The sequence below is a fragment of the Cavia porcellus genome, unplaced genomic scaffold (assembly GCF_034190915.1).
Source record: "Cavia porcellus strain 051 isolate PalLab524CR breed Dunkin Hartley unplaced genomic scaffold, mCavPor4.1 scaffold_1, whole genome shotgun sequence".
In the NCBI taxonomy this organism is placed as follows: domain Eukaryota; kingdom Metazoa; phylum Chordata; class Mammalia; order Rodentia; family Caviidae; genus Cavia; species Cavia porcellus.
The window spans coordinates 48,174,108-48,187,899 of NW_026947484.1; the positions used below are offsets into that span (position 1 = coordinate 48,174,108).

General features: G+C 38.0%; 1 non-coding gene across 1 annotated transcript; it reads left to right on the forward strand.

Annotated features, from left to right (window-relative positions):
• The first annotated feature begins 3,402 nt into the window (after positions 1-3,402).
• On the forward strand, positions 3,403-3,536 carry LOC111757409 (small nucleolar RNA SNORA2/SNORA34 family). The gene has a single exon (XR_002791769.1). It is a non-coding gene; the product is annotated as a small nucleolar RNA SNORA2/SNORA34 family (small nucleolar RNA).
• The last annotated feature ends 10,256 nt before the right edge of the window (positions 3,537-13,792 follow it).

Here is a 13,792-nt window from a genome sequence, read left to right on the forward strand (position 1 = left end):
CACGACATTCCTTGACAAAGATTAGAACTTTGAAATAACATTTTTTAAAATATCAGTTTGCTCTTGACTCAGTTTGCTGTGACTGAGAAGAAGCCTCTTTGCTCTTTTGTATTTGTTGATGGTTAAATCCTTCTTCCATGCAGAAATCTACTATGCACGTGGCCTCACTTGTTTTCAGGAAGACTAAACCTTCCCTCCAGTTGCTTCTTAGCAGATTTCTCTTAGGTGAAGTGGAATAGGGGGTGGGTGTTCTTGTAGTCATATCTCACAGGAAGTTTGATGTAAAAGAGATTGTCTTAGCGTTGTTCCCTGGACTATTTTAAATGTCTATCATCTTAGTTACTTTTTACTCATTGCTGAGATAAAATACCTGATGCCCAAAGTTGGGAAAGGAAAGATTTATTTCTTACAGTTTTTGGAAGTTTCAGTTCATACTCAGTTGGCTCCAGGCAGAGTGGCATGGTGGGGCTGCAGTTCATGGTGGCTGCAAACAGCAAGGAGGAAACTGCCACAGAGAGAGAGAGAGAGACATCTTCCTGCCTTCACCCGTTGTATGCTGACTCCACCCCTAAGCGGGTGTAACACTCACACCGTCAATCCAAGCGCTAGACAATGAACCAATCACAAATGTACATGCAAATGCAGGAGGCCTGGGGGCCACCGACATAAACCATGACAACTATTTAAAAGCCTTTTAAATTTTTTTAAAATATTGAATGGAAGTATTAACTAGAACTGTCAACGCAGTTTGAGAAAAGCAGTGCTGTGAATCCTAAATTGTGTAGAAATTTTTATGAGTCAAATTCTTCATTTGTTATACCCAGATGATGAGGGCAGGTGGCTGCTGTCTGATGCCCTGGTGGAAATAAACCACCAAGAGTTCCTTTTCTAAGTTTGAACATCACATCAGCTTTGCCTTTTCTGTAGCTTTTGATTGGTACTTCATATGGGAACATCTTTAGTTCCCAAGGTCTAAGGTTCTTCCTTGAAAATTGCATTACCTGTACATGCTTGAGTTAGGCAATTAACTGATGGTTTTATATATATAAAGTTGATATATTAGATACTATAATCAGTTAACAGCAATAACTATTAACAAGATAGAAAAATTACCAGTGTATACAAATTATATGAATATAGTATCAGAATATGTAATATGATTGAAAATATACCACATATATTAAATTAAAAATTATCGCAGTCAATGAACATTGCAATTAATTCCCCTCAAAATGCTCCACTTCACTGTAAATACACTTATCCCATCTTTTGTGCTATTTGCTGAAGCAGTTCTGGAAATTCTCTTCCATCCATGTATTTAGTTGGGCTGTCATGGGTGCTTGGATATCCTGAACTGATTCAAAACATTTCCCTTTCATTCTGACTTCAGAGAAGAGCCAGAAGTCATATGGTGCCAGATCCGATGAATAAGATGGGGTTGATGATGACACACCAGAATATTGTTTAATAATGGAAATATAGGGGTTAATTTATTACTTTTTTATTTACAAACAAAGGTACCCAAAATGCTTCTATTGACTGCTTATAAAAGATGATTAGTTTACCTTAAAATTTAAAAATCTGCAACGAGTTCCTGCAGACATAAAGAGGAAATGAAGAAAATGAGCTCTTTTCCCTTCATTTCCAGGCATTACTGCACAGATTCAAAGAATATTCTATGGGACTCTGAAGTCAAAAGACAAAAGAACACAAACAACAACAAACCCCCAAACCACAGTGCTCTCTTCTCTGCACTGAGTTTTAGGATATATTAGTATTGCTAAGTAAATTTAAATATGGTCACAATGACACCACAATTTACAAATACACGCATAAGAGCTAAGAGCCAGTGGGTTCAGGGAGACCTAAATGTTTTAGAATATAGTTTTATCAAATGAAATACATTTATTTTGTAGGTGGTCCAGTAAAACAATGCGACTGTGGAGAAAACACAGAACTGTAAACATTGCCTAACAAATGGAAAAATCTTTAAATTTGCCTTAAATCCAAAACCTGGCTGGTATGAATTATCAATCTATCTATTTGCTACACTAATTTTAAACTTACTTTTTTTTTTTATTGGTACTGGCTTCAAACTCACAACCGCCTGCTTCCAAGGCAGGTACTTATGCCGCTGAGCTAAATCTCCAGCCCATTTTAAACTTAATTTATTCTTTACCTTTCACAGCAGAATTCCCAACACATTATATTAATGCAGCAGCCTCAATACCCTACTGTTTAACATGTCTTTAAATTCTAAAGACAACAGAATTATTGAGAAAACAAACTTTCTATGTGCTTCAGAAGCCTGCAATTGTGCCCTGATTCTTTTGTAAAACACAAATTCATCTGAGTCTAGATATTTGGAAGCAGTATAAAAATCATAAAAATGGTAGCATGATTTCAGTATGTGGTTGGAAATGCACTTGGAGAGACAAAGTGCTCAATGTACATTACGGGTCACCTTAGATCACAGGTTTCATGGTTTATTCCTCTTTCACACGCACTCATGGTCTCTCACACATCATACAAGGTGTGATCCTAAACCAGAGACTTTCGTATTGTCCCAAAGAATGTATATGTTTTTGCATAAATACTTCTTTTAAAATAATTTTAAAAGTTCTACTACAGAAAATCTAGCTTCACCATAGAAACATTTTTCCTTTTCAGTATTATTCACTTGCATGTAAGAAGGTGGTTTCCTTTACATGTAGCTCTTCCACAGTAGCAAAATAAACTTCTTGCACATGAAATTTAAACTAACAAAGCAAATTAGGATGGAAAATTACATGTAACTTTTTATATTGTGAATATTTAAACATATTCAAGATACACAGCTAATGATAACATTTTATATTGTGAATATTTAAACATATTCAAGAAGCACAACTGATGATTTAACTATAGTACAATTTCAGTTTAATTATAACATGCTGAATGATCTGTTAAACCAAAAGTTAATGTTAAAATAGTAAGTTACTATTTATTGAGTTTTGCATTACAGTGTATCATTAAAATATGCAATTTTCTTGTTATAACATTTCTATAGTGCATTTCTTTCTAAAGCTAAAATCCATGCAGAAAAACGTAAGTGATATCTTCAAACTCATTCAACGGTTTGCTACTTTATGTGGTATGTAAATGAAGTCCTTTATTTAATTTTATACACATTATGCGGTATATTTATCTTGAAGGAATTCAACTTTCAATGTCAAAATGAGTATGTGTTTACACGTGAAGACATTTTTCTCGATGTTATTGCTAGCTGCAAATACACTCTTCTATGATAATGCACTTTCAGATTTCACTTGAAAGACAATACGAGCCTTTTTAAAAATCTAAAACAATATTTACCTGGCCCTGCCTTTATCAAGATTTTTAAAAATCTAAAACAATATTTACCTGCCTTTATCAAGGCAGGTCATTCCTGATGCTGTTGATTTCAAGCAGGAGCCTAAAGAGATGTCTTTCTGTGATCTGTTGGCCATTTCAGAACTTGGGCAGTGAAATGGTCAGTTTCTTAGAAAGAAACAGCTTGCCCCCCTCCTCACTGTGAGCAGCTGTGAACATGGCAGGCTCTGGCAGCCCAAGACAGGAGGCTCCAACGTTTACTGGGACCCATGCCATGCTGGGAACTAGAATGCCAGGAAACCAAACAACCCCTCCTCCCCTGGTGAGTGGCTGTGAGCATGGCAGGCTCTGGTGGCCCAGGACAGGAGCCAACAGTGTTTACTGGGACCCATGCCATGCTGGGACCTGGAGTGCCGGGAAGCCAAGCAACCCCTTCCCCCTGCCTGTTTTGTTTTGTTGAACTTCAGTATACATGGAAGTTTGGACAGCTCTCTTGAAGAGAACAAGAGACTCTATGACAGCCACTAGTGACTTCCTTATTGTCTGGTCTTGAAGACCTAAATCATCTTCCTCATTCTGTTCAGATCCATTTTATACTATGTTGTTTTGTATGAATTCTCTGTATGCAAAGACATGGACAACTATTTGGAAGAATGCAAGAGACAATATGATAGACAGTGAAGCTCTCAGGTCATTTAGCTTTGAAATTTATATCTCTTACATTGCTTTCTTATGTCCTATTTTGTTCTATTTTGTTATGTTTAATTTTACCCCCTTTAAAATAAAAAAAAAACCCAATATTTATAAAGGGAAGAGAGCACAAAATGTCTCAAGAAATCCTCTTGTTTCAAAACTGAACACAATCTCACAGGATTTTTATTTGACCACACTTTGAGAGGAATACACACCAGAATAATTTTTTTTTTTTTTTGTACTAGGGACTATGTGCTTGCAAGGCTTACAAGGCAGGCACTTATGCCACTGAGCTAAATCCTTGGCTCATCCAGAATAATTTTTGAGCTTATCTTTCTATTGGATGGCACTGAATAGCAACCTTCACTATATTTTTGATCACACCTTGAAAAGACACTGGGAAGGCAAAATAAGATGACTCAGTTTCCTTATGCTACTCAAAATAGTGTGCACTTAAACCTTTGAATCTCTTGTTTCTGGAAGTTTCTATGTCATATTTTCAGAACATAGTTGCAGGTAAATGAAACCCAGATACAGGGGAACTACTGTAATACTCAAAGAGAGTAAATTAATGAACAATTACATTTGTAAGTGTGACATTTTACAGGTGATGTAGCCTTGCAGTAGTGATCTCTGTCATGTTTTTGATCTTTAAAAATGAAGGTAAATGAGGGAATGGCTAGAATTTTGTCTCTCAGTAGAAATGATTGGTTTAAATATAGGATAGAGACAAAAAATGTCATACATTAAGTTTAAATACAGATCATCCATTATTGTAACTTTTTAAGAAGGAGAAGCCTCAGGTTGTATTTTATTTAGCATTGCATTAGACATTTCTCTGTTTTTGTCTTCCACCTGTTTCATTTTATACCAGAGTTTCTCTGGAGATGCGAAGCCAAACTGGTAAGTAATTGTAGTTGCAATCATCTGCTTGTGCTGCTCTTTAATTGGAAAGAGCTTCGTCTCTGAGGAGACTGTGGGTAGAGAACACCGGGCGGGGGTACAAGTTGCTGAAACCACTGTTTTGTGTTGAAAGAATGAGGAACTGATCCTGAATTTTGGATGTCTCAGTTATTTTTTTATTCATTGCTGAGACAAAATACCTGATGCCCAAAGTTGGGAAAGGAAAGCTTTATTTCTTATAGTTTTTGGAAGTTTCAGTCCATACTCAGTTGGCTCCAAGGCAGGCAGTCATGGCTGGGCTGCAATTTATGGGAGCTGCAAACAGCAAGCAGGAACCAGCAAAGAGCAAGACACACCTTGGTGCCATTACATTATATCCTGGCTCCACCCCAAGGCGGGTGTAGCATTGACACCATCAATCCAAGCTCTAGACAATGAACCAATCACAAATGCATAATGCAAATGCATGAGGCCTAGGGGGCACTGACATGACAGGGTGTAAGGCTTAGAATGGATTTTTGCTAAACCTGAGACTTTGAGAAAAATTTTAGTTGTATTCCCCTTGCTTGGTGGAAAACAGATGGGAAAAGGACTGTCATCATTTATACTTGGGATGCAGTGCTGTGTGGAGGCAGACCTAGAAAACAGTTGTTTGAAGATCACAGTGACAAGGAGCCTGAATATAATCAATTCAGCAGATGTTTATCAAATAGCTCCTCTAGGTCAGGCAATGTGCTAGGACCTGCAACTCTGGAAGCAAACAAGTTGACATACTATTTCTACAGTCATGGAACTACAAGCCGGGAAAATTTCCTAATAATAATCATAAGGTCAAGTATAGAAATGATGAATGCTTCAAGACTGAAAGAAGATTCCATTGAATTCTTAAAGAATCTTAGCATCAGAAGCAGGAGGATTTAGGGAAGCCAAGAAGTGATGGTCAATTTTTTCTGTCTACTTAACTGGACTATGGAGTACCCAGACATTTGGTCAAACATTATTCAGAATGTGTTTGTGAGTGTGTTTTGGGATGAGAGTGATACTTGAATCTGTAGACCAAGTAAAGGAACTACCCTCCCTAATGTGATTGGCTCACAACCAGTCAGTTGAACAAAATAGTGTACTGTCTTTCAGGTAACAGGGAACCCTTCTGGCCTGATTGTTTGAGCTGGAACATCAGTCTTGTTGGGTCTGGTTCACAAACTGGAACATCAGCTCTTCTTGGGTCTTGAGTGTGTTGACCTTTGGTTTGGAACTTTTAACATGGACTCTACTTTGTCCTCCAGCTTGTGGGCAGCGGATCTTGTATGTTTATATACTCATATAGATTTATATGTATTTATTGATTGATACACCCACTCTTTCACATTTATACATTCTGTTTCCCTGAGGGAACCCTGCAAAATACAGAAGTCACAGAAACAAGCCAAGCATTATTGCTGGGAAGCTTTATTTGACCCCACCAAGACTTGGTTGAGTTCTTCTCTCCTGTACTCCAGTAATCCTTTGTGGGTTTAGGGGTTTAGCCCTTTAAAGCTTCAGTCTTTTTCAAAGTTTCAGCTAGTATCATATTGCAGAGATCAACAACCAATGAGGTGTGTATTTCTGAATTAAAGCATCCCAATATGGTTGAGTTTAAGAAAGTGTCTCTCCCAATTAAAAAAAAAAACCCAAACGTGACTTTAATGTATCAAAAAATCGGCTTTATTTTCAAGTTTATGGAATATACAATACTTTTCCAAACAAATGGAGAAGCCTTGCAAGACAAGAATATGTTTAGCACCAATAGGGCCAGGACCAAGAGTTAGCCTGCCTAGGTGTAAACTTTGGAGTGGGAACCAATGAGGGAGCAGTGTGGACAGTAAATGGATTACACAGAGCAAGATTGAGCACATAAGTACAGTAAATATATTGAGAGCAATGAAAGCCAAATTTCTCTCTGTTACAGAAAGGACTAACCAATATAGAAAGAATACTAAAAACATTCATGTATGAGCTCATGAATTTTGAGATTTATAGAGCAATGCATTTTGAAACAATTATAAAATCGTGTATAAATAAGAAATAGAGAAGAGAGATAACAGATCAAAGAGACAGAGGAGAGATAGAGAGAAAGAGAGAGAGAGAGAGAGAGAGAGATGCTAAGAGAGAGTTAAATATTATAACTTAAATATTCTAAATCTAATAAATCTAAAAGATAACTTTAAAATGAAAAAATCTGGTAGGCACTAAGGTGAAAAAGTTAAAATTATTTTTAATTGACCATTTGACAACATGCTTCCTCTGTTATTAAGTTATTTCTTTCCATGCTATTCTTGCTCAAAATGATTGATACAACTCTAATCATGAAGAAACATTAGGTAAACACAGACCAGGTATGGTTCTACAAAATAACTGTCATATACTCCTCAAAAGTGTTAAAAGTCATTAAAGAGAAAGAAGACAGATGTTCTTTCATATTGAGTGAGATTAGAGAAATGTTGCTAAGAAACATACTGCCAATTCTGGATTTAATACTGGACCTATAAAGAATATTAGAGGAACTATTTGCTTAGAATCTCTGCCATACATAATATTATTACATTAGTATTAATTTCCTGATTCTATTTGTTTTGCTATACATATATATAAAAGTTTCTTTGAAAAATATTGAATAATTAAGATGCATAGAATCCACAAATACTTTAAAATTATTCAGAAATATATATACAGAGAGGAAAAGAGAATGATAAATGAGAATGAAAATTTAAAACGTCATAATTGGGGAATCTGGGTGAAAGAAATATGGAGTTTCTTTGTAATATTTTCTCAACTTTTCTGTAAGTTTGAAATCACTTTGAAATAAAGATTTTAAAAAATGGTTATCCTTCAAGTGAGATTATTGACTTATCTGACAGTTTAAAGAATATGTTTAAAAAATATGTTTTAATTGTGTTACTTTCTAGAGCTTTTTCCCTCTGTCATGTTATTGGCTGATACTTTAGAAATGACACTAAAGGCCTGGAGTTACTTAACATTATGCTAATAATGTATTAAATGTGTCAGTCAGTGAACTTTAACATCTGCTGCATATTGCATGTTGACTCTCAGTTGATGGAAGAATGTAAACTGCATTTATGCAGTGGATCAGGTAAAAAGGGTGCATCCTAAAGACAGCCAGACAGTTGTTTAGGATGAATAGGAGCTATCGGAAAGCCCTTTAACAGCACTAAATGCGATTTCATAATATTAGGTGCAGTGACTCCATGGCAGAAACAAGAGAAATAGAAAATATGCCATTTTCCACATGGAATTTACAATCTAATCCTGAACCAGATCAAGTTCCTGGACCACAATAACTTAAGAACTGAAGGACATGAAGATTATATGCGAACAGCTATGGGCAGGAGTACACAGAGTGTTAGAGGGGTTAATTCATTCAAGACCTTTTTATTAAGAACAAACCAGGCGAGGCATTTGTCTCACCACTGGGGATAAAGCAGGGAACAAGACAGTGACTGCCCTCCTGAAGTTTAGCTTAGGTCTCAGCTGGGAGCTAAGAAACAGCCACCTCCTAAATTACTTAATGATGCTCAGAGGAAAAGACTCGGTGCTGTGAGGACCTATGCAGGAGGTTAGGAGAGGTTATTCAGAGGCCACGAAGGTCCAGCTTCCACAAAAAGGAGAGGATGGTTTGGTCTGGTTGAGGAGGGAGCCTTCCTATGGGCAGAGGAGAGACTCCCATGGGGGCGAGAGATCCGCAGCTTTGAGGAACACAAAGGTGAATGTGTCTGGTGCATGGTGAATGAAACAAGGTGTGCTGGGTGAGGTGAACCATGTGGGATCCCAGAAAATCTAGGAGACTGTGTCATAGGAGAAGACAAATGAGGGCAGAAGAATCCACAGTTAGAAGCAGTTTCGGGGTGCAGTCATTAGCCAATATTGAGTTTGCTTGCTGTGGAAATACATTTGTTGTACAAGTACGGCCCACAGAGGGATTAGATGTGAGGGATGAGATATGAGGGATGATAAAAAGCAAACCCAAGAAAACAGAGGAATTTTGCCTTGACTGTCAAAGACAGGAGACCCTTTTGTTGACCTGTGGAGGAAAAGGAGATTGGTTTTAAGACCCAGATCATGAGTTTAATGATGATAGTTGTTAAAGCACTGCACAAAGGATCATCGCAAATTGCACAGAAAGACATGGGGGCAGCAAATGTAGAGAGTGACTAGAGAGAAGGACTCTTCTGAATGGAAGAAAGTGGATCCCAATTTCAAAAGAGAGGCAGATACACTTAAATTCAACCTGATGTACCTGAGAGGAGGTGGGGTTGATGGCTGCTGCTGGGACGGTAGATGAGAGATGGTTTAATGCTTTTGCTCAGGATGGACTGTACAGGGAACAGGCAGGAGAAAGGCTATTCTTATTTATTGCCCCAAAGAGATTCAACAGTGACCAAAAAAAAAAAAAAAAAAAAGTGAAAAAACTATCCCTGTATACTCAGGCCTATTTAAATATAGGGCTAAGAAAAAGGGTTGTGAGCAGTGGGGTGAAGGGCCCCAGAGAACAGAAATCCTTTAGGAACTGGTTTGACAGCAAGCATTATAGCAACGAGGAGAGGAACAAACACAGCCGAGGCTCTTTGAGCCTTTAGCAGGCTCAGTAAGCACTTACTGGGCTTGTTCTCCTTTAATACATACAATCAGTGTAGGGGCTGAGTTTTGTAAACCTTGATTTATAGTCGGGCAAATAGAGCTACAGTGAGTTTACCAATCATCAAACAATGAAGAAGTAGAGGAGACATGACAATGCTTAGATTTGCTTCATTATAAAATCCTTGTTCTCTACCACTAATCACTCCAATTCATTTCTGGCCTAGAGACATCGTAGGGAGCCACGGGTTTACACCTGTTCCAGGAAGAATCTGGAACTGGTTCTGTGAACTGCAATCTATACCAATGGTCCAGATTCATCTGGAGTCCTACCGTAGTGGAAGAAGCGACTTTCTTCCCCTCCTTTATAACCTGGAGTTAAAATTCTATGCATCAATCACTGTTTCGGTTTCTCCTCCTATTCTAAGGTAAGAAAGATTCTTTTGTCCAGGAAGCAATGCCCTGCCAGTCTGAATACCTGCTGAGAAGTGGTATTCCCGGGACTGGGAACCCAAGTCTGGCAGAATGCTCACGCAGTTGGGCTTTGGTCACCATGCAGCCCTTTGTGAGGCCGGGGGTGGTCTGCAGAGGGAGGACCCTTCAGTTTGAACATTCAAGAGACAGTGGCTTCCAAGGAGGGTTGTGATGGAAGCTACAAAGTCTAGAGCTTAAACTGAACTGAACTGACCACAGATAGCAAGTGACTTCAGGTCTTTCCTTCGCTGTGGAAACTCAGATTGCTGGATAGATTACAGGAATTTCAAGAATTAGTGTTTCATAGCCTCAGTTATTTCATTGTTAAAAGCCATGTACCAAAGTATAGAGTAGTAATTATGGGGGAGAGGATGGGTTTTACCAAGTTTAACTTAATATAACACTGTGTCTTAAAAAGTCCTGAATTTCAAACCAATTTCACTCATTGGGGATTCAGAGTCTCATGTCTTTGCAACGCGCAGCTTCCTGTCAGTACGGAAAAAGGGCCTTAGAAGACTTACAAGCTTCGTAGACTTCAAATAAGTCTTATGAAACAACATGTTCACGTGTTGAGTGTAAATGAGTCAGAAACATGAGGATTAAATTTCCCCTAAAATACACGGGGGTTTGAAAATGAAGGGAAAAATGCTGAGGGCAAAATGTGTTTTGGATTTGGGCAAACCCAAAACATCACAAAAAATTGTTTGATGTTTGATGAGCCCTAAACACAGCAGTGTGCTCATCTCTCATTGTGATGAAGACCAATAGACCGTTTTGTGTGAAAACACAGAATCCCACTGGCTCTGCCTGTGGACCCCTCGCTACTGCAGAGCCTGGCTGATTGTCATTTCACTAATTCACAGGCTTCTTTACTCACACGGTGGTTGGTGGTCTGTCCCACACGAGTTCTCAGCGAAGACATAATGAGAGAATCCTGGAGAAGACGTCTGGGAGAGTAAGACTTCATTAGTCTTATAAAATGCACTTTGGGGCATAACCACTGTACAATAAAACATTAACATAAATCACTAAAATGGAACCATGCCTTGTCAAGATAAATAAGAGGCGTGTGTTTCATGTGGCATTGTCCTTATTTCTTTAAATTGGTTTGTTCACTTGCTAATTTGCAAAAGCGAACAATCAGAACAGTTCTGTGGTATAAATTAAAGCAGTGAGATTCCTCCATTCATAAACTTCCCATCAATAGCCCAGATTTCCATTGAAGTTTCTGAAGTCTTAGAGATGGAAACAGGGCCATAGAAGTCCTGAGAAGTAGAAAAAAGAGAGACATCTTTCTTTCTTCCGGAAGTGTTTCTGAGGACATGTGTAAGATACTAACTACTCAAGTAGTATTTGGCTCGGTCAGTCTTTGATCTCAAATCGTGTGTGGACGGTGCTTGCCTATTCTACTGAATATATAAGAAATCCATGTGTATGAAAATGCGCAACTACTTCTTTTCCTGAGAATTTTACACCTTTGGCTCTGTCTGTCTATCTGTCTCTCTGCCTCTCTCTGGTTTGCTTGGTTTTCTTTGCTGTACTGGAGACTGAACCCAGGAACTCATGCATGCCAGAAGTGTTCTCTGATTGAGTTATACCTACAACACCCTCATCTTGTACTTTTAAAAAGTTTTTAAGGTGGGGTTCTTGCTAACTTGTCCAGGCTGATCTTGAACTCATGATCCTCTGCCTCAACCTCCTGAGTGGCAGGAATTTCAGATGTGTACACCTCTACCCCACTGCTTTTGGCTCTTTTAATTGAATTACCGATATATTTGATTGAATTTTTGTAAGTGAATAGTGTGAGGTAGAGAGGTTCAGTTTCATTCTTTTTCTTGTAGATACTTAGTTGCCCCAGCATCATTTGTTAAAACTATTCTTTTTCCCATTGAATTATCTTGTCAGCTTTGTTCAAAAGAAACTCACCATTGACTGTATGGGTTTATCCTTATGTTCTTAAACACAGTTACTCTTCAACCTAGAGCACTCACCTGTAAATTTAGTTCTAGATGTTCTTTTGGACATCTAAGGATCTTGCTGAGTCACAAAAATACTGCTTACAATTGTGCTTCTGATTACAGTCTGTGACATGAGAAAACTTCCAACATATTGGGAACAAGTAGTGAGGAAGGAGGAGAAGAAAGAAAAAGAGCAGCAGGAGGAGAAAGAGGACAAGGAAAAGTAGAAAGAGGAGGAGGAGAATTGTTTGGCTTTCTTTCATAAGAAATAAGAGCCAAGATGATCAGAAAGCCATTGCATATGTGACTTGAGGCAGTAATTTAAATTCTGTGACTCTCTAGTTTACTTTCTGTGCATATCTCCTAGTAGTGTTTCCATGTAAAAATTCCTTTCCAGATTTTCTTGGGAAATGTATATTTTCCTGAATTTTTCACCCCCTAAAAATGTATTCAAGAAATCAGGAAGATGGGAAAAATTTTCCTAAATTTCCTATGAGAACTAAAACATATTAACTGGCATAGAAGCATTATAAGATCTGGGACACACGGGTGTCACAATGAAGCAAGAGGAAGAACTGCAATTTGCAGAGTGGAAGTTAAGGCAGACATTTCTAGAATGGGACAAGACCGTGCAGGGGAACAGCAGCTGTGATTGTATCCTTTTTTGATCCTATACAGTGCGGATGACTACTGGATGAGATGGGTATAAAATATGTGTCCGATTTTAAGATTCAGTTTAGAAATTAAAAGTCTAAAATTTCAATGTGATTACATATCGAAATGGTAGCATTTTGGATATATTGGGTTAAATAAAAAATATAAGCAGAATTAATTTTGCTTATTCCTTTCTTTTTTTAATGTGAACCTTAAAAATTTAAAACACCATAGTTGAGCAGCATTTGTGACTTGTGATCATTCCCAAGTGTGGTAGACAAAGTTCTAAGAGGACCCTAAGTTTCCAAATCTCTGGTGCAAACCCATCTTCTCTTGGTTATTTCATAAAACACTAAATACTGTTGCGAAGGGACTTTGGAAATGTAATTAATGAATCAAGTCAGCTGACATTAAGATAGGGCGTTATCTAAGGTGGCCTGGTCTAATAACTGAATTCTTTGAAAACAGTCTTCTTTGGGTCCCAGAAGAGGAAAGTGGAGAGTCACATTCCAGTTACCCTGGAAAACAGAAAGTAACCAGGTTGTGAACTGGCTGGGGGCATCATATAGCAAAAATCTGTGAGGGGCTCTTAGGTGTGGAGAGGGGTTCCAAGCTAATAGCTGGCAGAAAGGTGGAGTGTTGGTGGAGTTCCATCCTCTTCTACAAGGAAATGAATTCTTCCAGCAACCAAAGATCTTGGAGAAGCCCCAAAATCCCTCATGAGAACGGTAGCCTTAGTGGACACTTAGGATTTCAGCCCAGTGACCCTTCACCTACAGACACTGTGACTTAATAAAGTTGTATTGTTGCAAGCTGCCAAATTTGTGGTAATTTGTTACATAGGAATAGAAAATCAGTGAATCATGTGGTAAAGGCTTGTTTGTGATCTTCTCTGTGACTAATGGTGAGTCATCCTTGCGAGTAAATGTCACTAAGTCTGTACACATATTATACTTTGTAGAAATCCTACGAGGGATGTTCCAAGAAAGAACATATTTAGAGACAAAATAAACCCATAATTTAGCAATTTTGAAAAATGATTCTGTGTAGTGCCGTTAATCTTGCTAGGAGACTCAAATGTTAAGGTTTTCTTTTTAGCATTATGGTGTACATTTTCCTGATAGTTT